Source organism: Nelusetta ayraudi, unplaced genomic scaffold (assembly GCF_046127955.1).
Source record: "Nelusetta ayraudi isolate G7.1 ecotype Tasmania unplaced genomic scaffold, CSIRO-AGI_Nayr_v1 ptg000083l, whole genome shotgun sequence".
NCBI lineage: Eukaryota > Metazoa > Chordata > Actinopteri > Tetraodontiformes > Monacanthidae > Nelusetta > Nelusetta ayraudi.
The window spans coordinates 1-24,502 of NW_027466133.1; the positions used below are offsets into that span (position 1 = coordinate 1).

General features: G+C 48.6%; 1 long non-coding RNA gene across 1 annotated transcript; it reads right to left on the bottom strand.

The window, feature by feature from the left end:
* Positions 1-16: 16 nt before the first annotated feature.
* Positions 17-24,502, bottom strand: LOC142900502 (uncharacterized). Its single transcript, XR_012928899.1, has 3 exons — positions 24,086-24,502; positions 9,556-9,638; positions 17-270 (listed from the first exon to the last, which is right to left on the bottom strand). It is a non-coding gene; the product is annotated as an uncharacterized LOC142900502 (long non-coding RNA).

A 24,502-nucleotide genomic window follows, 5' to 3' on the forward strand; every position in this document is an offset into this window, starting at 1 on the left:
TTGTGATGTCTGCAGGTTGTTATCACCTGGAACTCGTCTCACTCAGAGTGTGTGTTTGCCTTGCTCGCACATACACACATACACACACACACTGGGGGTTGGGGGGGTGGGTATTACCATGCCTGCCGGAGGAGTGGTCGTGGTCCTTCCACCTCTGGAGACGTGGGGCTGCAGCAGCGAGGTTCAGCGGTCAGGATGTGGCTGTCGCTCCGTCGTTTCCGCTCCTCATGTGCACTTCTTCTGTCGCTCCGAAAAAAAGAACAAGGGGGTCTAAGGGGAGAGAGAGAGAGAGAAAGAGAGAGCGAGATTAGACCCGGGAAGAAATTAAGAAACGGCCGAATAAATAAATAGATAACCAAATAAATAAATAAATAAGAGGACAAGCAGCACACAGGCGTTCATTCATGTTTTATGAGCTGGCAGGGGTCCGGGTGGGGTGGGGGGGGGGGGGGGGGGGGTTGGAGGGGGGAGTACAACCATATGCTTGTTTTTCTACACAGGGTTACACACTTACACCTTCCTCCACTCACACGCGAAAAAAAAAAAAAAAATCAAAACGCAAAAGCGGTCGAGTGCACGCAAACAGTTGCATTTCTGGAGGGCAAATAGAGGGGTTTCCCCATTGAGTTTCCCATCGGAATGAGTTTATTCTGAAATTAGAATTAGAATTTAAGTGCACAGTTGAGGCAAGAAAAAACCATTGAGTTTCCCATCGGAATGAGTTTATTCTGAAATTAGAATTAGAATTTAAGTGCACAGTTGAGGCAAGAAAAAAAAAAAAAAAACACGGCGGGATTTGTTTCTTATTGGAAAAACCACGGTTAAAGCAACAACACAGCAGGACTGCAGAGAGGAGAGTGCCGGAACAAACTAGATATAAAATGGCACGAAGACGACGCAAAACAACAAAGGGGTTCGAGGTCATGAAGGTGAAGGAAGAAAACCAAGACGGGCAGCAGAGAGTTGCGCAATGTTGTACTTCAAACATCTGGGAGGTTATTTTGAGACGTTGAGCTCCGTGAAGTGAACTGGATGTGCTGATATTGACACGCGCACACAGGACAGTGTTATCAGTGTGCGGCGAGTCGAACAAGCACTTCCATTCAGGCGACGTGAAGTGTCAACAGCTGACGGTACACGGATGCAACAAAACAGCTGCGACATTTACAGAGGCGAGCACGGCCGTGCGCGAGGAGACGATCTCCCCTGATCGAGCAGGTGGGGGGGTGGGGGGGTGGGGGGCGTGATCAAAGCAGAGGCCGTGATCATATAAAAACTGGCAGAAGAGATCATTCATTTCACGAAACCACATTTTTTAGCTTTAAGTAATGTGTGGTCAGCAAAATGAACACCTGGTGGATCAACAGATTGATTTTCAGGAACTATTAGGCAACAATAAACAAGCTAACACGGCCATTAGACAACAATAAATAGCTAATAAATAAATAAAATCAGTAAAAGTAAAGCACAATAATAAAAGCGTCCAATTTCTGGCATTTATCGCGATAACCATAAAAGTATCAAGAAGAGTATTGCGATACATTCTGGCATTTACTGTATCGCGATAGCCATAAAAGTATCAAGAAAACTACTGTGATAATCTCTGGCATTTATCAGCATAACGATAAAATTGACGATACTGAAAGGAACAATAAAATTCGCTCCAGCTTCCTTCTCCTCCTCATTCCCATGAAAGCCAATTATCACATTTCTTGCATCAGCAGCAGCAGCAGCAGCCGCCTCGTCTTCGCTCATTAACGCCGTCCCGGACGATTATTAACGTGTGATTTTGTGTTTATTTCCGCCAGAGAGGCAGAGATTGAGAAAGAGAGAGACAGACACAGAGAGAGAGAGAGAGAGAGAGAGAGAGAGCGAGAGCGCGCGATAAGGCAGTAACCTCTGGTGAATCCTCGCCACACCAGCGAACAAAAACACTGACTCACGCACACACACACACACACCTGCGCTGTGTCCTGGCGGTGCCAACAGTTGGCAATTAACTCCCCGTTTTCCCTGCAGACGTGCAAACATGGAACCGGGCGGAGGATACAAGGAGCTGATGGAGGGATGGAGGAACGGAGCTGATGGAGGGATGGACGGAGGGGAGCAACGGCGGGAAACGTGCTGAGGCGGCGCCACTGGGCGGCAATTTACACAGCTCGCATCTGATAACCGTCAAAGGAGACGAGTGGCGGAGGAGACGGAGCGGAGGGAGAGACGGAGGGAGAGACGGAGCTAATTAGTGTTGGAGGAGCTTATTTTCACCGTGTTTCCCCCCTTTCATTTGTGAGTTGTGATTATCTGCCAAATGGCTGCAATCAGATGATCAGATGTGGAGGAGGACGCTCGTCCCAGAGGTGGACGGATGCCAAAACTGAGGCCTCGGCAGCAGAGGGCACCGGGCGTCATGTTCATGTTCGGCAGTGGCAGAGGAGCGGGCGGGCAGGCGGAGAAAAGAGAGGAAAAGAAAAGAAAAGAAAAAAGTGGAGGAAGTGGGACACCAACACGCACACATAAAAAAAATAAAATAAAAAAAAGGCACAATTTTCAATAAATATACTGGTTTTTCTATTTTGGGACGTTTGAGAGGAGCCCAAAACGTTATCGGACAGGAAAAAAAAAAGAAAAGAAAAACCATCTGCAGTGCGACTGAGACTGAGAAGCTTTGGGTTTGTCCCAGGAGGAAAAAAAACCTTCAGTTCCACGATTTTTTGTTCCCCCTTTCTCAAGTGTTTTCAAACAAAAATGAGTCGACAGCATGGCTGCATTTTAAGAACTGGATACCGGGCTGGCAATATGGCGGCGCAGATTTTCCCCAGTGGCCACTCCAGGTACTGCAGCAGAAAAAAATCCCATGGGCCCAAAAAGCATTTTTCCCATAGACCGCTATACAAAAATAAACGCCTTTAAAACGGCCAGGCAAGACGACTGTGACCTGAAACGTGGTTCATAGCAAATCTTTCTATTGTAGATTTTCCACTTATGGTCTTTTAGTCATTTAAAAAAAATGAGAAAGGCCAGAAAATAACCAGAAAAGAGTCACGACGTCGTACATCATGTGTCTCAGCTCGTTCTGATTCCAAGTGACGTTCTCCAGAATGGTTCTGATTGGCCAAATAGATGTGTGAGTGAGTTACAGAGGCATGATGAGAAGTGACACTACTGCACATGCTCTGTGCGCCCAATCATGCACAAGTCAAAAACTTTTTGGGCGTATTTGCTATCTTGGACTCTGTGGTCCTGGTCCACAGAGCTCAAAATGTTCAATTGCTGCATGCACACACACAAACACACAGTCCACTTTGTGTGACTTCTTGCTGCATCCGTCGCTAAAAAAAAAAAAAAACTGGAGCGATGGCGAAATGTTTCAGATGTTTTCAATGTTAAAAACAGCTTTGGTTAGGTTTGAAACCTCAGCGCCACGAAGCTCATCAGTGGTGTTAACCAAGCTGGTGTGTGTCTGCGGCCGTCCACTATTCCAGGCTCAGGTGCTGCCGACCGCCGACCGCCAGGCGCTGTGCCAGTTAGACACCCGGCTGGAAGAGGGGCAGCGGCGGCGGTGGCAGCACGTGTGGTTTACTCCCAGGGTTCACCGCTGCTGATGTGTGTGAACAAGCTACCAAAGAGTGGCAATCGAAAACACACACACACACACACACACACACACACACACACACACACACACACACACACACACACACACACACACACACACACACACACACACACACACACACACACACAGTTCTGCCATTTCATCCAGTTTCACTTCTTGACTTCCTTTCCCTTCTGCCTCTCTCCCTCCAGCTGGAGTCGACACGTTCACTGAGCAGAGTGGGGGAAAAAAATGATATCCACCTCACCAAAATACAAGTGGAGACATAATGTGTGTGAAGTGGGATTTTTTTTTATTTATTTTTTTGCTGTTGTTTAATAGTGGAAACCGTGAACGCTTTAATATTTTCATTTGAAGGGAAGAATGGACCTCCCGCCCGGCTTCGGTCCGACGAGAAGGATTTTGTTCAAAAGCAGAATTGTTCCCGGAGGAAACAATCTCACTCAATATTCATGTGGTAATTAATCCAGATTGAGGGTGGTGGTGGTGGTGGGGGGGGGGTATTAGGGTCAATTCTGTCTGGGTTTATTCAGTCTAATTTAATGTGCAGCGATGCGATACGGATGCAGTCAGCTGCGGGGGGGCTGGAGAGGAGGGGGGGGGGGGCGACATCTGCATTATGTCTCATTAATGCAGGGACGCCGCCGCAGCGACGCTCTGCAGCACCCCTGCTGGAGGATGTCAGGAGGAGCGAGGAGACGACGGCGGTCACTTCCTGTCGACTCTCTCTCCCTTTTGGCTCAATTACCACCTCTCTCTCTCTCTCTCTCTCTCCTAATATAAACGACCTTGACTAAAATTGCTGTGACGTCCTGAACACCACGGGCGCAGTATTAACTCCTGCCACAGGAAACCAGCGCTGCTGCTGCTGCTGCTGCTGCTACTACTGCTTCTACTACTGCTGCCACTCCTGCTACTGCTATTGCAACTGATACTGCTGCTTCTGCTACAGCCTTTGATTGCAGCTTCCTTTGAAGGCCGTAATCAGGGAAGTGGCCGTTAATCCCACCAGCCAGAGGCAATCGACTAATGCCTCGCAAAATAAAAGTCGTCACTTCACGATCGTATATCATTGCGCAGATGTACACGTATGGATTAAAAAAAAAAAAATACACAAAAAAAAAAAAACCCAACTTGCCTTTAAAAAAGCACGAGCGGGACTCGGAATCCCCGGCTGTGGTGGCTCCACACTGAGGGCCGGGCCGAGGTCAAAGTGCACAGAAGTGATGAGACGGCTGAAAGCAGCAGCGGCGGCGGTGGCAAGGGGGGAAAAAAACAGCTGATTCAGCTTGAGAGGAGGGAGATAGATTGGCCCCGACCACGGGGGAGGTGGGGGGGAAGGAGGGGAGGGCGACTCCCACAGCTCGATTATTCAAATGGGAGGAAGCTGGAGGAGGAGGAGGAGGAGGAGGCAGAGGGGTCACACGCTAACAAGGATACGGGGGCTTGTGCAACATCAATCAATCTATCATTTATCGAGCTCTCTACGTCTTTCAGTCAACGTCACTTTTTTTCTTTTTAGTTGGTTTCGTTCCTTCCTGTTTCCTGCCTCGGCGTCCTGTTGAGATGAGCTTTTCACTGAAAAGCAGCAGCAGTGTGGGGAAAAAAAAAAGACAAGAAAAAAAACTCAGGGAATAAATAGACTATCGCTCTGTGTGTGTGTGTGTGTGTGTGTGTGTGTGTGTGTGTGTGTGTGTGTGTGTGTGTGTGTGTGTGTGTGTGTGTGTAATATATGCTCCTGCTGGGCTGATTTCAGGAGGAACAGATGGTCCTGCCAGGGCTCTGCCATCCTCTCAGTGTCCTGTCTGCGTGCGTGTGTGTGTGTGTGTGTGTGTCCTCCTCTATTTTACCTTCATAAATCTCACCGCACTCTGTGCTGGTTTATTTTTAGTGTTGTTTTTTTTTGTCAGCACGGTTCAGCGCGAGCGACGCTGCTGCTGAAGGTCTTTGGCCCACTTGTTTGCTCCATTGACACTTAACAGCTTAATCCCGCTTGAAAGGCTCTTTGACGCTAAGCTCATGTTTGCTAACACACAAAGCTGTCACACACACATGCATGCACACGCACACATCCCTTTTCTTTTTTTTTTGCATGCGTGTTGGCCAGAGGTTTGTGTGCGTGTCGCTGGTGATAAACGCGCATTAATGCGAGTCGACGCCAGCTGGTGGCTCCCACATGAACAATGGACAGCAACTTTTCTTTTTTTTTTTTTTTTTCCTTGGCCGACCTGCTGCTGACATTCCTGCGCGATTATTAAAAATAATCACATCAGAAAACTATCAAATTCATCAATAAATAAAGAACAATAACAAAGATGTTCACCTGCTCAGGTGTGTGACTGATGAAGATGTATTTTATCTAGTTCAACTGCACAATGCTGGAGCTGCTGCCACCGCATCTCCTGCACGCTCATGCATGCATGATAATTAAAAGCTAAATCTGCTGCCAGGCTCCTCCTCATCATCTTCCTCCTCCTCTTCCTCCTCCTCCTCCTCTTCCTCCTCCTCCTACCCCACCTGATCCTGATTATCATCTTCCTCCTCCTCCTTATTATCATCACCTTCCTCCCACTCTTCCCCCTCCTCCTCCCTCTTGTCATCATCCTTTTCCTCCTCTCCCACTCATCCTCCTTAATCATCATCCTCCTCCTTCTACTCCACCTCCTCCCACCCCTAATCATCCTCCTCCTCCTCCTCCTCCTCCCCCTCTTCATCCACCTCCTCCGCCGGCCTGATGACATCACAAGGGGCGAAAGGGGTGGCCCATGTGACGTTGCCTCCCAGCAGCTCCTGCAGCTCCTCCATCCACTCTGGGTTATGAGATCTCAGCGCAGGGTGGTCCAGATGTGGACTAATTCCCTAATGGGCTTCGACGGCAGTAGCTCGCACTCTCCCCTCTCTGCCCCCACCCCCATCTCTCACACACACACACACACACACACACACACACACACACACACACACACACACACACACACACACACACACACACACACACACACACACACACACACACACACTATCAGCGGCCCATCTAAGTGCCGTGTCCATCCTCTGTTATCTCTCTCGGCGCCGTCTCATTACTGAGAGCGGCACTGCAGCGCCGGCGAGCAGATTAGCGGGATGTGCTGCCGACGCCAAAAAAAAAAGAAAAAAGAAAAAAAAAATCACAGTGCTGAATGAGAAATTTATTTTGCACGTCAGCCTTCAAACGGTGCACGTAGCATTTTTTGAGGGCGGGGTAAGTAACAACAGTAAACAGCGGAGGTTGATTGATGGGGGGGGTTGGGAAGAGGGGGGGGGGGCTCTCTGTTCTCCTCATCAGCCCGGGATGAAAGCGACCTGCCAAATATTGACTCATGCCCACAGCCACAGAGTCCAGGATGACGGCCCATTCATTTCGATGGAGTTGCTCACCCAGTGCATACGCCCCAAAAAGTTTTTGACTTCCGCATTAATGGACCCATAAAGCATGCGCAGTAGTGTCACTTCCCATCATGCCTCTGTAACTCACGTGAACTATTTGGCCAATCAGAACGGTCCCATGGGCCCATCTGATTTATTTGCTGCAGTACCTGGAGTGGCCACTAGGAAATAGAATCTGCATCGGGCCAGTCTGGTATCCAGTTCTTATAATACATCCATGACTCATGCAAAAAAAAAAATGAAAACAGGAATAAAAGGCAAACTTCCAGCTCTCATCCGCCCCCTAGTGGTGGACCGGCTCAATATTGATCGCTGTCTCCGTTCACTGCAGGTCAGTCTGGATATCACGCAACTTCTTTCCCGTCACCCTCCTATCAACACTTCCCATCAACCCTGGCTGAGGAGAAGAAGGTCGGGATGGGAAGGGGGCGGGGCCAAGTGGAAGTAGGGTTCGGGAGAAGAGTGAAGACCAGCACTGATACTGATACTGGCTTCTCATTGGCTCATCTATGGAAAACAAAGTAGCCCAGCCGAGGTGTGTGTGCAGCCGAGCGAGGAGGACGAAGCGATGGGAGGCAGCGGAGAAACGGAACGTCGGCTACAAACAAGCTGTCTCCTCTGAGGGCGAAAACCTGATGAGTTTGTTTTTTTTCCGGTTTCTTTCTTTTTTTTTTTTATCTTTCATCGACTACAAGCGTCAAATTTAAACAAAGAAAAGCAAAGAAACGATAAAAAACACAAAAAAAATAGCTCCTCAGAGTGACGGCCTATATTCTGCCGCCGCGTGCGTTTTGTGTGCAAGAGGAAGTCGTTGGATGGCAAACCGGGCTTCAGACAAAGGAGAAGAGAGAGAGAGAGAGATAAAGAGAGAGAGAGAGAGAGAGAGAGTCAACTTTTTCCCTCGGGATCGGTCGTCATGGCTACGGAAGCATTTCCAGCTTGACGCGGGACAAACAGGGATGAAAGACAGAGGACAGGGGGGTGGGGGAAGGTTCTGGAGGGGAGAGGGTGGGGGCGGTGACAGCGTGATGTTGTCACAAAGGGCTTGGATGGATGAGCCGAGATTCAGACGCGTCGGATCGGGCGCCGACGCCGCTTTTAGCTCGTCTCCGTCAGTGTGGAGCTGAGGAACGTTCAACCCAGGAGCCGCTGCCGCTGCCGCCGCCACCAGCAGACACCCGAGCAGCTGCGGGAGGAAAACGCGGCGGCCCGAATGGAAAAAAAAAGAACCAACACGGCAGCATCAAGAAAAGAACAAGAGGAGGCGACGTCTCATCTTACAGCACAAACAATCAGAGTGCATCTATATTTCAGCAGATTAGCAGAGGGCCTTTAATGATGCTGGTGGAGGTGGTGGGGGTGGGGGTGGGGCTGGGGGAGGGGGAGTTTCCATGACCTGAGGGCAACTAACTGTCCAAGTCTGTTTTTTTGTTTTGTTTTGTTTTATCATTCTAATCTATTAGAATAAATTATACCCCCCAAAAATATATAAATGTTGGGGTCGTATCAGCAGTTTCCTGGCCGCCAGGAGTGAAGATTTGAAAAAAAAAAGAAAGAACAAAAAAAAATTCTCCAAAGTCTCAATTTTTTTTCCTTGTCAAGTTATTTGCATAAAGTGCGACCCATGTCACCGCCATGAATTATTGATGAGGACTAAAGGAAGAAGAAGAAGAAGAAGAAGAGAGAGAGAGAGAGAGAGAGAGAAGCTGCTTCAGCTTGACAGCGTTACCATGGACCATCTCCGTGTGTGTGTGTGTGTGTGTGTGTGTGTGTGTGTGTGTGTGTGTGTTTTGGCAGTTTGGTGTCACTGAAAGAGCGCGCGAGCGAGCAGTGGAGAGAGAGAGCGAGCGCGCGAGAGAGAGAGAGAGAGAGAGAGAGAGTGATGCGCTCGGCTGCATTTGCCGACAAAGTCACTGCTTCTCAAGGACACTGCGGCTGAGGGGCAAGAAACGAGGGAAGGAACGGCACACATGGGAGAGGATGGGGGAGGTGTGTGTGTGGGGACCGGGGGGGGGTCCTGATTGGTGACGGAGAGAAGCGAGAGAAAACGGAGGGAGATAAGTGAAAAAACAGTACACAATATTTCCGATTTCGCCCGTTTTCATGCCGAAGGTGCAGCAGACACTCAAAGCGTCCACGCTGTAAACATGTCCTCCCTCTGCAGGCATTTTTTTTTTTTTTGGGACACTTTGATGATTCCCCCCCCCCCCCCCCCGAGAGAAAATCTTGCACGAGGCTGTCGAGATTTTTTAGGCCGTCTCGCAACTTTCACACTTTGGCCCCAAAAACTGCAGCACGCCGACGGCTCACAGCAGGACTCAGCCACAGAAGACACAGCAGCCCCTTGTTTCTCCTCCCGACCGCGGGCCCACCGCAAACAACCAGGCCCCCGACGGTGTCTGCACTTTTTTCCTTCCTTTTTTTTTTTTTTAAACCACACGACAGACAAAACACAAAGCGGCGCCGGCGGCGGCAGGGCCGATGCAGATAAGGCTGAATTCCAGCCGCCTCACCTCCCTGCTGCCCTCCCGTCGGCTGCTCGGCCCACTTCCTGTCCGTCCCAACCGTCCGACTGGAGTCGTTCCACCTTCACCGCCTGAGGAGACAAGGGTCAGAGGTCAGAGGTCAGCCAGATCGTCCTCGTGGTTCAAGAGGACAGAGCGGCGAGCAGGGATTCAGCTTTTTCTCCCGAGGAGAAGCTGAAGAAGGGATGAGAAGAAACAGGGGGAGCAGGGGAGGAGTGAAAGGAGGAGAAGTGTGGCTGGAGAGTGAGGAGGAGTGTTTCCTCAGAGAGACGAAGAGGAGCTTGTGCCTCTCTTCAGAATAACACGACACAACATTCCTGAAACTATGACAACAAACAACCATCAAACAGGGAAGAAGGAGAAGGAAGAAGAATTGATTTTTACAACCACACTTTGACAAAAAAAAAGATGAAATTATGCACAACTTTTTACAAAGACATGAAATTTTGAAAAAAAAATACATTACAAATAAATAAATAAATAAATAAATAATAATGATAAACAAAATCAAACAGAAGCCAAAAGGCCAAAAAGAATCTTTCAACGTCTGTGAAAAAATAATTCAACCAGATTGCTGAGAAGCTCTCGAGGTCTTTCATTAATTTAAAAAAGGTAAATAAAATGAATCAATTGGTAAAAAATTCCAACTGGATTCTGCAACAAAAGTTGCGGCACCACACCATTGTTTCATCAGTATTTAAAAAACCTTCTGTTTTGTTTCTTCCAGAAATGAAGACAGCCATTTCTGCTTCTCCAACAACGACATTTAAGAGATGGAGAAGAAGACGAAGACGACGACGAAGAAGAATCACAGAGAAATAAACAACAACCATGAATTCAACAAGCTAGTCAAGTTGTGTTGTGTTTTTCCCGGGGTTAATAATCAACCCCGATCACAGACGGGATCTCAGGACGGCTGTGAAACCTGTTTGACGAGGTTGGGCGACGGCCAATCAGAGGCCAGCGTGCGGCCCTGGACCGTCCTGGAGACGGGGTGGCGAGCGGCTGAGTCAGCAGGCGGCTGCTTGATTCTACAGCGCTGCGAGACGACTCGCCTCAGCCGCCTGTCCCGCAGGACCGACTGGTTTCCGACGGCTTCACAGCCGCACAGGCCAGTCAAGACTGCTTGGCTGCTTGGTTGGCTGGTTTCACTTTAATTTTCTGTCTTTCCTGGTTGACCAGTTGGGGTTTGAAACCAGGTGGCCGACGTGAGGCAGGGAGAGGTACTGCAGCCGCTTCCGATCGCATTATTTCCCTGGGGAACTGCATTGCTACGACAACGCCGCTCTCAGCAGTGTGCACACAGAGTGTGTGTGCGCATGTGTTCTCAGCCAGCAGGTCGCAGGAAGCCGACAGGAGGACGGCGCAAAGCCGAGCAAGACGGCGCAGACGGAGAAACAGTGTGTCGCCCTGGACGAGAAGAAACTGCCCGAAAAACCAGCAGTCATCAAGGTGGGAAGCGGCTTCAGGAAAAAGACGACAACAACAACAATGACGACAACGAGGGTCACGGCCTTAAACAAATCTTTTCTACTTTCAGGTCCAACTGGCCCGATGAGTTACCACGACAAAATGAACACAGAATAGAGGCTTTTCTTAAAGGCCGACTAGAGACTACAGAGAGAGAGAGAGAGAGAGAGAGGGAGAGAGAGAGAGAGAGAGACAACCTGCCGTCACTTCATTAGTCCATCCTTCACATCTCGTTTGGGGGGGAATCAGTGTGGCGGCCGAGCAGAAACACACGGCTGGTTTCACGCTACAGTGGTTGGATCAGAGGCCCGAGGCCATGCGAAAAAAACAAAAAACAAAAATAAAAAAATAATAACATTTAAAAATCTAGAAGGATTTGGGGAACTGACGAGGCCTCAGGATGGCCGGAAGAGTTTGTTCTGAGAGAGAAACAAATGGAGGAGAGGGAATCCAGCCGGTTGCTTGAGGTTATTAATCATCATAAACGAGGTTATGAGGCGTCTGTGACACCGACGTGGTTTTAAAATCCTTCATTACGTCAAAACTACATCTCAGATCCATTCACTCTCATTCGAAAATTGTGTTTTTTTTTTGCTATTCAATTAAAATTTAAAACGCCCCACCCGCCCCGCTTTTGCATTAAAAAAATAAAAAAGAATATGTATATATATATATACATATATATATATATATATACATATTCACACACTGTAATATTAATTGCGTTGTGAGAGAGGATCCCAGGCCTGCTTCTCTCCATGTTGGGAATATAGTTTGTTAATCCTAATCCTGTTAATCTCCGCCGTGATTCACTTCCATTAAAACGGTGCTGCACGGCTTTGATTTGCATGTGTGTGAAAACATGAAGGAAGTTCAGAAGGCCAAAGTCAGTGTGTGTGTGTGTGTGTGTGTGTGTGTGGCCAAAGATAGTTGGACAGCTCAAACGAAGAGAAAAAGAATCCAGCACATAAATAAAACACTTCTCCTTCAACGTGCTCTGCCCTGCCCCCTTGCTTGCACACACACACACACACACACACACACACACACACACACACACACACACACACACACACACACACACACACACACACACACACACACACACACTTTCTCTGTATATCTCGTCAGTATATGACACAAGCTGACTCCAGCGGCTTTGCCTCAACTCTGAAATCCCATTTAAGGAGCGACTGGAGGGGTGAGAGGTGAAATGGGATGCAGCCGGAAAGTGTGTGTGTTTGCGAGTGCATGTGTGCACGTGTGTGCACGTGTGTGCGTGTGCGACGAGAAAGGTGCTGCCAGGTGAGCAAAATACTAAATCAAAGTGCTCGGAGAAAACGAAAAGACAAAAATAAAAAACAAAAATGATTAAGTCTTGTGTTCGTCTTCAAGGAAGGAGAGAAAGAGAGAGAGCGGGGCAGGGAAAGAGAGCAAGAGAAGGACAGACGGATGGACGGAGGAGGAAGAGGACGCCGGAGATCCATGAGAGCCGTGAAGGTGTCAGGAGTTTCCACGTTGGGCCTGTTTTTCCTCTTTCTTGTGGCTGAGGAAGGCGTGTATGTGTTTGTGTGTGTGTGTGTGTGTGTGTGTGTGCGCGCTCGCTTGTTCTGCTGCACCTCCTCCCACTCAACAATAAGAGCAATCCGAGCGCACCGGGACGGTGCCGTTGTTGTGCAACACCGAGCCAACAGCGCGACTTTGTTCCCAGCAGCGGGGCGAACCTGCTGCTGCTGCTGCTGCTGCTGCTGCTGCTGCTGCTGCTGCTGCTGCTGCCAAACGCACCGTCTGACAACTCGCATGAGAAAACAATTAGCATCAGTCGAAGGAGGCGCGGGCGGCGGACAGCGAGCCAGAGCTCTCAAACGTCACCGCCGTTAACGCAAGAACACACAAAATACACAACAACGACGACTACATTAAAGAGCTCCGAAATCTTTGCAGGATGGAATTGATTCTATAGAGAAACTGCAGCAGGAGCAGCAGCAGCAGCAGCAGATGTTCCTCAGACCAGAAGTCACAGCGAGCTGAGTAGAACTTTAACTCCAAAACGAGCTGCGTTTCCATCATCCCTAGAATTGTGCAAAACCTAAATATCGCAATAAAGAGCTGGCAACACGTAAACTTCCCAAATATCTCAATAAAAAAGCCTCTCAAATATCGCTAAAAAGTTTTGACGCTCTAATCAGGTGGTTTTTCAGACGTATCCATATAGAGGTATATTGCCGCAGAACGATATTTACTAGAATTACGACGCATGCGCTTCTCACCATTCAATGGAAACTGCAAATCGCAAATTGTACGTTGTAAATATTTAACAAATAGCACTTTTATTTTGCGAAAACTCCTTCTGCACGAGTTGGTTCATGTTGCAGGGCCGGAGAGTCTCTCAGTCACCCCCCCCCCCCACTGGCTGCCCAGCACAGACACGTCTTGGAAGTCGCACACAGTCGAGGCACAGACGTCGGTGAGCCGCGTCCACAGAGTCGCCTCTGTATCCACACAGCTGCGGCCGTGTTTGGCCCGCTAGGAGCCGAACAGGGACTCTCATGTTTTAAAGCGTAAAATTCACAGGCACCACTACATACGCACGCACACAAACACACACACACACACACACACACACACACACACACAGGAGCCAAGTGTGCCGAGAGCCAATCGCGGCCGAGGGGGAGGCGACAGGAGCCTCAAGTGAAACCTGCGACTATCAGAGTGCAGCTGGACAGACCCAGTGTTGTGTGCGCGTGAGTGTGTGTGCGTGTGTTTTTGTTGTTGTTTGATTTCTTTCAATCATTGCCCAAAACCAGCAGCGAGGCGGATTCTCTTTTGCACACCTGCGTATCAAAACCACCGGAGATCCGTCGGGCTTCGGCAAGTCGGAGCAGGTCAACTATTTTCATTGTGCGCGGCCATCGCGCATGATTAATGTCGTTATCGTCGGCATCCAGGGTAAAGAAAGTCGGAACGCTGCATCAAAACTGGATGAGAAGTCGACGGGAGGAGTTTGTTTGTTTGTTTGTTTGTTTGTGTTTGTTTGCTCCCTGCCCTCTCGCTCCAGTCATCAGCAACAACGACAACAATGCATTAATAACGGCAGGCATGCAGGCAGCAGGAGAACGAGATGCAATGCAGTAGAGACGACGACAGACGTGGCTGAGATTCAAACTGGCACAAACTGAGAGTCCAACGACGGCGAAGACAGCCGAAGAAGAACCGGGAAGGAAACTCTTTGCTCCCTGTGGTCAACCCCCCCAACACACACACACACACACACACACACACACACACACACACACACACACACTTTGGCAGCAGGTTCAGGGTGACTGGGTCTCACCCCTCCAGCCTGGTCCAATCACTTCCTCTGCCCCCATCCAACCAGGTTGCCATGGCGACAGCCTGCCTCCTTGTCCTTACTTTGGGTAAGGCTGTGTGTGTGTGTGTGTGCGCGTCAGCCCCCTCTAGATTGGGTCTTAACACTCTCCATCTGCCAACCAACCGTACATTTACACCCCTGCTGGAAGTCCGAGACGAGGAGGTGTGAGATTGTGAGCGAGGTGAGCGGTGGCAGAAGGAGGCAGCATCACTGTTGCACCGCTGCTGCTGCTGCCGCCGCTGCTGCTGCTGCTGCTGCTGCTGCTGCTGCTGCTGCTGCTGCCACCCTGCACCTGCTCCACATTCAGTGCCGACTTCTCTTACGCAACGACTATAACTGCAAAATTTTCCTCACTTGGGAGAAAATGATATATATATGTATAATATTTGAATATAAAGTTGCACTTTTTATGCAACTTTTGAAGTAAATTACAAAAAAACCATCCGCCTTGTGCAGCCAAAACTAGGGATGTTAACAATTAATTGATTATTGATGAATTGTTGATTAAGAATTGAATCAATTAAATTAAATTAATCGTAATTAAATTTTAAAATTTTACACGGGTAGTTTCTATACCCTCGACATTATTCAAGGGTTAAATAATGCATTCCTTACACATTTTCATTGTGAAATTTAGGTTCTCAGGAAACATTGCTGCTCATCAACTAATCATTAATCAATCGATAAGGTCAATCAACTAGCGACGAATGAATGAATCGATAATTTGCAACCCTACACAAAATGCTGGTGATGCTTTTTTAAAAGGAAAATTGAGTTTCTCCCCTGATCAGATCAGCAGGGGTAACCAGCTCCACGTCTGTGAGGAGGATAGAGGGCTTTTGTGCTTGTTTTTCAGTGTGTGTGTGTGTGTGTGTGTGTGTGTGTGTGTGTGTGTGTGTGTGTGTGTGTGTGTGTCCCCTTTGCTATCGGGCTATCAGATGACAAGGACGATATTCAGGCCCTCAAAGGTCCGGCTATCAACAAACAGGAACACGGCCCTCCTCCTCCTCCCCCTCTTCCTCCTCCCTGCTTCGCTCTACTCTTCCTCTCCGCAGCGCTGCCATCCATCATCATTAGGAGGCCGACCCGGCACCTGCAGCAGCTGACTGACTGTCCCCTGGCTGTGAAGGGGAAGCAGGAGAGCGAGGATAGGACGGAGCCCTGTGGGAGAACACGGGCCAATATTCACCACTCTCAACTTTTGTCTTTCTTTTCTTGCTTTTACTGTCTCTTCTGAATTCAGGCTGCTGACACCTTGCTGCTCTGCAGGCCCAGCTGGTTTTTCTTCTGATTGTACAAAACGCTTTGAGACACCTTTGGGTGTGATTAAGCGCTGTACAAATAAAAGTTGATTGATTGATTGATTGATTGATTGATTGAGTGGTGAAGCTGATGAGGCAAAGTGACAGAGAGGTGAATGAAGAGACAGAGAGAGAGAGAGAGAGAGAGAAACGGAGAAGTGGAAGCCTGGTGAGGAGCGAGGACAGAGCATCGTCTCCGGTTAATATGTAAAAATAACTCTGCTGCTACTGCTGCTGCTGCCTGGTGGAGGAACAAACTGGGTCAGAGAATTCCCACAGAGAGGCCGAGAGAGAGGGAGGAGTGAAGGAGTGAAGGAGTGAATGTGGGAGGGAAGACTAGGAGGATCAAATCAGCCTGTCTGGCATCAGTGAGAGGCAGCAGTCTGTCTGCATCTGCACCTCCGGCAGCCAGGCCCTCATCCGCCATCCCTCCATCATCTGTCTGTCCATCCCTCCATCATCCCTCCATCCATCCATCCATTTATCATCGATCCGTCATCAATCCTTCCATCTATCCAGCCAGCCACCAAGCCATCCATCCATCCAACCCTCTGTCCATCATCAATCTATTCCTTCATCCACCAATCTCTCTCTCTCTCTCTTTCTCTCTCTCTCCCTCCATCCAGCATGGACTCACTGATCAGGATTAAAAGCCAAAATAAAACACAATAAATAAATAAATTAAAAAAACATCATCAATCCAATCCCTTCGTCCTCCCTCGCTCCCTCCATCCATCCATCCCTCTATCCCTCCGACATCATCATCATCATCATCATCATATCAAACTCACCCGTAATTTTTGCGGAACACAATACGTATTTTTCGGGCTCGTGTTTCTAATAAACTCTCAACTTTTGCTGCAAAAAAAGCAAACTGGCGACGCCACGTCGATGATGAACGTGGGAATAAAATGTCATGGAATTGTGCAGCTTGAATACTTCCAGGCTGGTGGAAGTATGACAGGAGTAGGAACCCTGTTATCACCAAACCAGCAGCTCCGCCTGGTGATTAGCAGGTTAATTTGTGGTGACACGAGTCACACCCCCCCCCCCCTCCAGCCCCCCCGAACCCCCCCTCCGTCCGTCTGTCTGTCTTGATTGGCCCGCTGGGTTCCCAACTGAACTTTTCCCTCCAACTTTTTTCTCCCGGGGCCGTCCAAGTGTCACTGCCTGCCTGCCTGCCTGCCTGCCTCACCCGCGTATCGGCGGCTAATCTGGGTTAAATCGGTCGGATTAAGGATTTATTTGCTTACATAAGCGAAAAGCAACCGACCAATTTTCCAAAAGCTTTTTGAATGAGGCCGGTTTTTCTTTTTTTCCTTTTTTTTTTTCAGACGGGACGAAAGTGCCCGGCGCGCAGCGTTTCCACTTTAAGGGTTGGTGCCATGCGGTGGCTAGATTGAAAAGAGGAGCAAACGTAGGGACGTGAGTGGATGAAACTGCAGGGTTTGTCTGAACCTGGCAGGGCTGCTGCATTATTATGTTCATGATAATTTTATTTAGCATGGACGTCGCAAATTACATTCACGCCGTCGCGCTTTAGTGTTTTTAGCGTACATGCTAATTAGTTAATAGTCGACGATTCTAAGAGAAAAAAAAACGCAGATTAAACAACGACATGAGAGCAAATAGACCAAATTTGTGAATGTAGCAGCAGAACAAAAAACAGCCCACAAAAATTAAAAGGCCTTATTTATACATGTGAGCTCTTTTAGCTCAATAGTGAAAGCATTTCCATCAGTTATCAGTTATTGACTGACTGACTGACGGCAGCCAATGAAACGCCACACCAATAAAAACTCCAGCACACCTTTGCAAACGCAGGTTTACGCTGCAGACGTGTGACATAACACAATAAGTGCAGACAGATTAGAGCAAATCCTCGTGCAAACACTGAGCCTGAAGGCCGTTCAGTAGAAGAACATTTCAGACGCAATGAAACTCATTTTTTTTCTCAACAAAGAAATGGAGACGCGGACCAGAAACTCGGTGGATTTTCCACCTTCAGCCGCTTCCTGTGAGGCCCGATCAAGACTCCACACGGTGAAATGACATCACACGTGGCTGCCGGCGCGGAACTCCATTACCACCTTATTGTGTTAAACATTAATTCGACCTCTGACCATCTGAGCGAGCATTTCACTGATTGCGCCGCGGGCCGGGCTGGTCCGGGTGTGCAAAAGCTGAGCCTCCCACTGTTTCCCCCGAGCTGTGGGCTGCAGCCAGCAGAGGCTATTTTGGAGTGAGCTGTGTGGGAGCCCAGCTGGAAGAGCAGGGACGGGCGCACAACACACAAAAACGAAGCATCGTAAAGGTGCGAGGTGCTCCTGGTCGGGGGGGTGGGGGGGTGGGGATCCTCTGTTTCCCAGCAGGGAGTAGTAAAGTGGCGGAGATGCCGCGGAGCGCAGGTGTGTCTCGAGACAACCAGGAACTGAAAAGGGGGGCAAAGAGCGGCCACGGCTGAGCGCACAATACTGAAGAGTTCACGCACAAAAAAGTCATTGAGCGAGCGAGTCAACTCCAGTGTGACGTGCATGTCAGAGTGAGACGCTGAAGCAGCTCCCAAAACAAAACAACAAAAAAAACATCTCCGGAGAAACGCGACGGTGCTTCTACACCGCAAGAGGAGAGTGAGAGGAGTTTGTGTGAGAGTGTGTCATGAAAGGAGTGTGTCAGCGTGTGTGAGGAGTGTGTTATGAAAGAAGTGTGTGAGGAGTGTGTAATGAAAGGAGTGAGGAGTGGGGGATGAAAGGAGTGTGTAAGGAGTGTGTAATAAGAGGAGGAGTGTGTCAGTGTGTGTGTGAGGAGTGTGTAATGAGAGGAGTGTGTCAGGAGTGTGCGTGTGTGTGTGTGTGCGCGCGCCGCTCCGCTGCAATAAATCTCAGATTTTACACACCGACAGTGCCAACACGCATGAAGTCCCACACGTTTGTCTGTGGACCATAAATTAAAAAAAAACAAACAAACACACACTCGGCCCATGGATTGTGTCACAACTCCGGGTCCCTCTCGAGTTTTGGCACCAGTTCATCGGCGGTTGTGAAATAATCCGCAGGCCGCGCACGAACCTCCTCCAGTGGCAGCAGCAGCAGCAGCAGCAGCAGCGGCAGCAGCAGCGGCAGCGGCAGCAGCAGCAGCAGCGAGTGCAAGAGACACTTCAGTGACACAAATCCCACTTTATTAGATCAACTTTTGAATCAGATAAAATCAGATAACGAAAACGTGTCTGTGTGTGTGTGTGTGTGTGTGTGTGTGCTCGCCGTCATGCTTGTGCACACACACACACACACACACACACATATACAATCACACAATCTCACTGATAATCTCCATTACCAATTACGGCTGATGAGCAGCAGCTTAACATGAAAGCAGCAATTAATCTGCTGACGCCGGTCAGTGGGTCACATGCACGGAGACGGAATGCGTCACGCGCCGACGGGCGGAGCTCCAGCATCGCTCCGTTATTTTCCCGCGTATGCGATTCGCCATTCAGTCTTTTTTTTTTTGTACTTTTTAATGGCAGAAATTGTGAAAACGCTGGTCGCCGCGTGCGCTCGTTAGCTTTGGCACCTCGTCGACGCTTTGCGGCACCTTGTTAGTGGCCTCGAGCCGAGCCAAGTCAAGTCACTTGGACCATACTGGGGTTCAAACTGGCAGGCGGCCAGGCGCAGGCCCAACATGGCCGGCCAGGTTTGAATAAATAGTCACTTCTTCCAGGAAGTCTGGAAAAGGAAAAGCTACGGTTTCCCTGATCTAAGCTCTTTTTGACAGTGTAAGCGGAGCCGGGCCACCAGAGGATAGTGATAGGAGGGGTGTGTGTGTGTGTGTGTGAGAGAGAGAGAGAGATTGGGCAGATGGGCCCCACAACGTCTCCTCATCCAGTCCACCGCTCTTCTTCTTCTTCTTCTGCTGTTTCAATGATATGAATAAATAAAATGCACAGAAAGTAGCGTCTGTCAGCGTGGACGCGGCCTTACACAAGATCCTTCCTCAAGTGTGACGGTAACGTAACGCTCACCGGCGACTCAAAGCGTTCCGACTGGAGGCAATATTTGGTTTTAAATTACGAGAGCACACAGGAGGCGACAAACACTCCCGGATTCCACTTGTTTGTTCTTCATTATTAACTTCCGAGATTTTTACACGACTCCAAACTCAACAAATCGAAAGAAAACAGAAGGGAAGTAAGTTAAACACCTGCTGCTATCTGCTTGCACTTCAGAAATGAGTGTTGGCTTCATTCTGACTGAGTCCAACAAGTTTCTGAGAGCAAAAAAAAAAAAAAAAAAAAAAATCATCCATGTTTTTCCATTTCCAAGGTCGGCTGGAGGAGAATCTCCTCCGACGGCGTCGACTCGTCACGGGACAATTTGTCATCCCAGGTCATACGGTGAGAAGTTCGCACTGATGAAAGGTGGAAACATGCTACTGCTGCCGCTTGTTAATCAGCTCATATTCTCCCGAGGGGGTGGAATCAGAAAAACGCTGAACTCGCTTCACTTGCGTCTCTTGGACTTTGCGGTCAACTGTAAAAGGTCACTGGGGTTAAGTTAGACGAGCCCGCGGGGGGAGGAGCCCCCCATCCTCCTCCCCATCTCGGGTCGACGGTGGTGTGAGAGTGGCTCAAGCCGCGGTGCAGGACACCTTACATGGCCATGTCTCACACTCCACCTACATCGGCCCGCCTTTGTTTCTCGTGTCTTGTCTTTGTCACTGGGAGCTATTCCTGGACGGCGCGCTGAGGTGAGAGGAAACAACAGCAGCGGCTGTCGGCAGCCGTCTCTTCACTCTCGCTCACACACACGTGAATTGCGCAAAACCTAAGTGTCGCAATTAAAAACTGCCAATGGAAACACCTCAGCTTGGAAAAACCTCTCAAATGTGACTAAAAGGTTTTGACGCTCTCATGAGGTGGGGGTTTTTTTTTTTCGTCCTGCGAGATTTAACGAGGATTACGGCCAATGGGCTTCACACCATTTCATGGTCAAAAAATTTAGAAAAATCGCTTTTAATTTGCGACTGTCATGGAAACATATATATATATATATATATATATATATATATATATATATATATATATATATATATATATACATACATATATATATACACATATATATATATATACATATACATATATATATATATATACATATACATATATATATATATATATATATACATATACATATATATACATATATATACATATATATACATACATATATATACATATATATACATACATATATATACATATATATACATACATATATATACATATATATATATATATATATATATATATATGTATATATATATATATATATATATATATATATATATGTATATATATACACATATAGATACACACATACACACGCACAAGTCAATATTCATGCAGCAATGCTTTTTATCATCCTCAAACCAGTCGGGACGATGTTGTATTTGCAAGCCGCGTGCGGCCGTGTTTGGATACGCATACGGCTGAAGAAGTCACAAAATATCTTTAAAAAAAAAACGAGATGCAGGTCACCTGAGGGACTCCTTTCATTACTGGCATTCAAAAGAGCCGCTCGGCCGCAGCCACCTGCCCTTTGTTCCGTCTCTCCCGCACCACCGGGAGTGGAACCCAATAGCAGCCAGCTGTCATACAAGCCAATCAGAGCAGGTTTTTACTTAAAGCTGCAGCCAATTGGATAAGTGTTGCGTTTCCTTTCCAGATGAGGGAGTCTAAATGTGCTGCTGCTGCTGCTGCTGCTGCTGCTGCGCACTAGAATGTGAGAAGTGGTGGGCAGACTCCTGTTTCGCTGACAGGCACCGGGTACCAGAATAAAACACACAGAGGCAGCGGAGGAAGAAACAGACACCCTGCCGAGCTGCTGCAGCCCCACTCGTGAGACTGGGACTATGGGGGTGTTTAGAGAAGCGAGAAGCCGAGCAGTCAGCCAGCCAGCCAGCCAGTCAGCAGCGTCGCTCCCAGGACGACATAAAGCAGACGCGAAGGGGGCGAGGGGACGAGGCCGTTCCCGCCGAGATCTGGTTCCCCGTCCCGGGACGCCGTCAACAACAAGCGTGTTGCTGTTGCCGTTGTGATTGTGCGACTTTGAAGGCTGCACACTGAATACCGCAAGCGGATTGGTTGGTTAAATTTAGCAACACGCACAAAGAAAAAAACTTCAGTGATTCAGGCATTTAAACCATTGTTGTCAAACTCTGGCCCGCAGGCCAAATTTGGCCCACAGTGTCATTATATTTGGCCCACCGGTACTATACAGCACTTGTACTACAAATCCCAGAATGCTCTGCTGGCATTTTCAGGGCAGGACGTTCATTGAAGGATATCATTATAATACAATTGCTTTAATTGTGTTATTTTTAAATCTATTATTAGCCAGTTGAAAAAAGGTCACTGTTGAAATTTAAATCAGAAGGCTGCAAATAAAAAACAGCCATACGATTTGTATTGACATTTGATTTATTTTGATGAGTTTTTTTTTTTTTATTTGAAATTCAATTTTGCATGTGTGCAATATGAAGTTATTTACTGTATAGTATTAAGCTTTGCTTGTTCCATATTCAGGTTGAAGAAAAAGTTGTTTGGGTTCATATGAAAAGGTTCCCTGTTCTATCTGGAGGAAGATTTCTTCAATAAATATCAATGTTGGGCCGCAACTTTGTCCAAGTTTTATATTTTAGGCCCACTGTGTGTTTGAGTTTGACACCCCTGGTTTAAAACCGACGGCGCATAAAAAAAAAGATTTTGCAGACAGACAAGTATTTAAAAACAGCGGCTGCAAAGAGAGGAGGAGCGTATGCCCTCCTCTCCTCGCTCCTCATCCTCTTATCTCGTCCACACGCAAAGAGTTCACCGCCAGGAGAGCGAGAGAGAGAGAGAGAGAGAGGTGCTAAAATAACACCTTCATTTTGCTCCCGACGCTGCTGAACACTCACAAAGTCCACAGCAGCAGGCTGCACAAGAGCAGCATTATACTGAGACTGAGACAGGCCACTGAGGAGTATGTGTGTGTGTGTGTGTGTGTGTGCATGCGTGTGTGCGCACTTCCAGTCTATAAACCGGCTCATGCAGGCCAAACAAGCGGAGCAAGAGGCCGGCCCTTTAAAACAAAGACACCCCACATTTCTATCGGAGGGCAGGGCAGGTGTGGCCGCTGGCTTGTTGCGAGGACGACTCCTCCTGAAAACAGGGTGGAGCAGGGCTGAAGTGAACAAAAATAACCCTGCGGCAACAAGCCATCAGTCAAGTCAAGTCGCCACCCCCGCCCCCGACGACCTCACCCCAGACCCAGCCCGGGTCCGAGCAGACCGAAGATCGAAATAACAACGGTTAAAAGACGATAAGGATCTTGCAGGGGTGGAGCTTGGATGCAAAACTGAGATTTGACAGGTATGCAAAGTTTTTGCTTGCTCAATACAACAGGGTGATGGGGGGGGAAGAGGACCTTTGCACAAGGAGGTTGGAGTCGCTCCGTCAACACGCTGTAAAGGCCAGAAATCAGGTGAGGAAAAGCAGCTGGTTCAGCAGAAGAAGAGGAGTGGAGGAGCATCAGCAGGTTTTCTCTCTCTCTCTCTCTCTCTCTCTCTCTCTCTCTCTCTCTCTCTCTCTCTCTCGAAACAGTCCCTGCAGTGATGACACGAGCACCTCACTCTTGGTTCCTCTAAAACGCACACGCACTGGCTGCCTGGCCACCAACGGCAAACAGTGAGAGGAAGCCGAACTGCGCAACACTTCACAAACTGCCGGTGCGCTCAAAACAAAACAGGAAGTTGGTGGTTCGCCCGGTCCGGTCGAGACAGTAGGAGGAGGAATATTGAAGGAAAAAAGAAAAGAAACAAGAATAGAGGACTGCCCGGTCCGGTCCGGTCCGGCGCGCTCGGTCGTCGGTGCGGAAGTGCCGCAATCAAGACACCTGCTGTTGGGGAGATGAGCTCCGCTGCTGCTGCTGCTGCTGCTCCTCTCTCTCTATCTCTCTCTCTCTCTCTCTCTCTCTCTCCGTCCAGCCTGGGTCTCAGCACAAATCGGCGTAACGCACAAACAGACACTCGTATCAAAAATAACAGAAAGAAACCATTCTGCTGGGATAGGCTGAGAGAAAACAGTTGGCGGAGGCAACGAGTTCCTCTTTCGGTTGGTACGGAAATCAAAGACGGCCAAAAAAAAAAAGAAACAAAACAAAACACACATAAACAAAAACAAAAAGAACCGACGGCCGTTGGAAACGCCGACAGGAGACAAAGTGGTTGAACTTCCGAACTGACAGATGACAAAACACACATACACACACGCGCGCGCGCGCACCCGCACACACACACGGAGCTGAAAATGAAATATGGACCAACTTACGGTGTCGCTGAAAACGTAACGCCGCCGATGAGTCCGTCCCCGCAGCCACGGTCCACAAATCCACACAGAGAGACAAATGCACCGAGAGAAGACGCCGAAGACGAAAAAGAAGAAGAAGAAACGACTCCGCTGTGGTCTCGCGACCGCAAGTGTCACCGTCCCGCCGCAGAACTGCTGCGCTCGTGCCTTCCCTTAACAACCCGGCGACGGTAGGCAAAGCGCGAGCCCGGAGCAGCAGTCGCGTGCTGGTGCGCTCTCTCTCTCTCTCTCTCTCTCTCTCTCTCTCTCTCTCTCTCCCTCTCTCTCTCTCTCTCTCTCTCGCTCGCTCGCTCGCTCCCTCGTTGCACTGCGCTGCACTGGCACGAGACTGACTAGCGGCAGCAGCGGCAGCAGCGGCGGCGGATGAAGGCTGTAGTG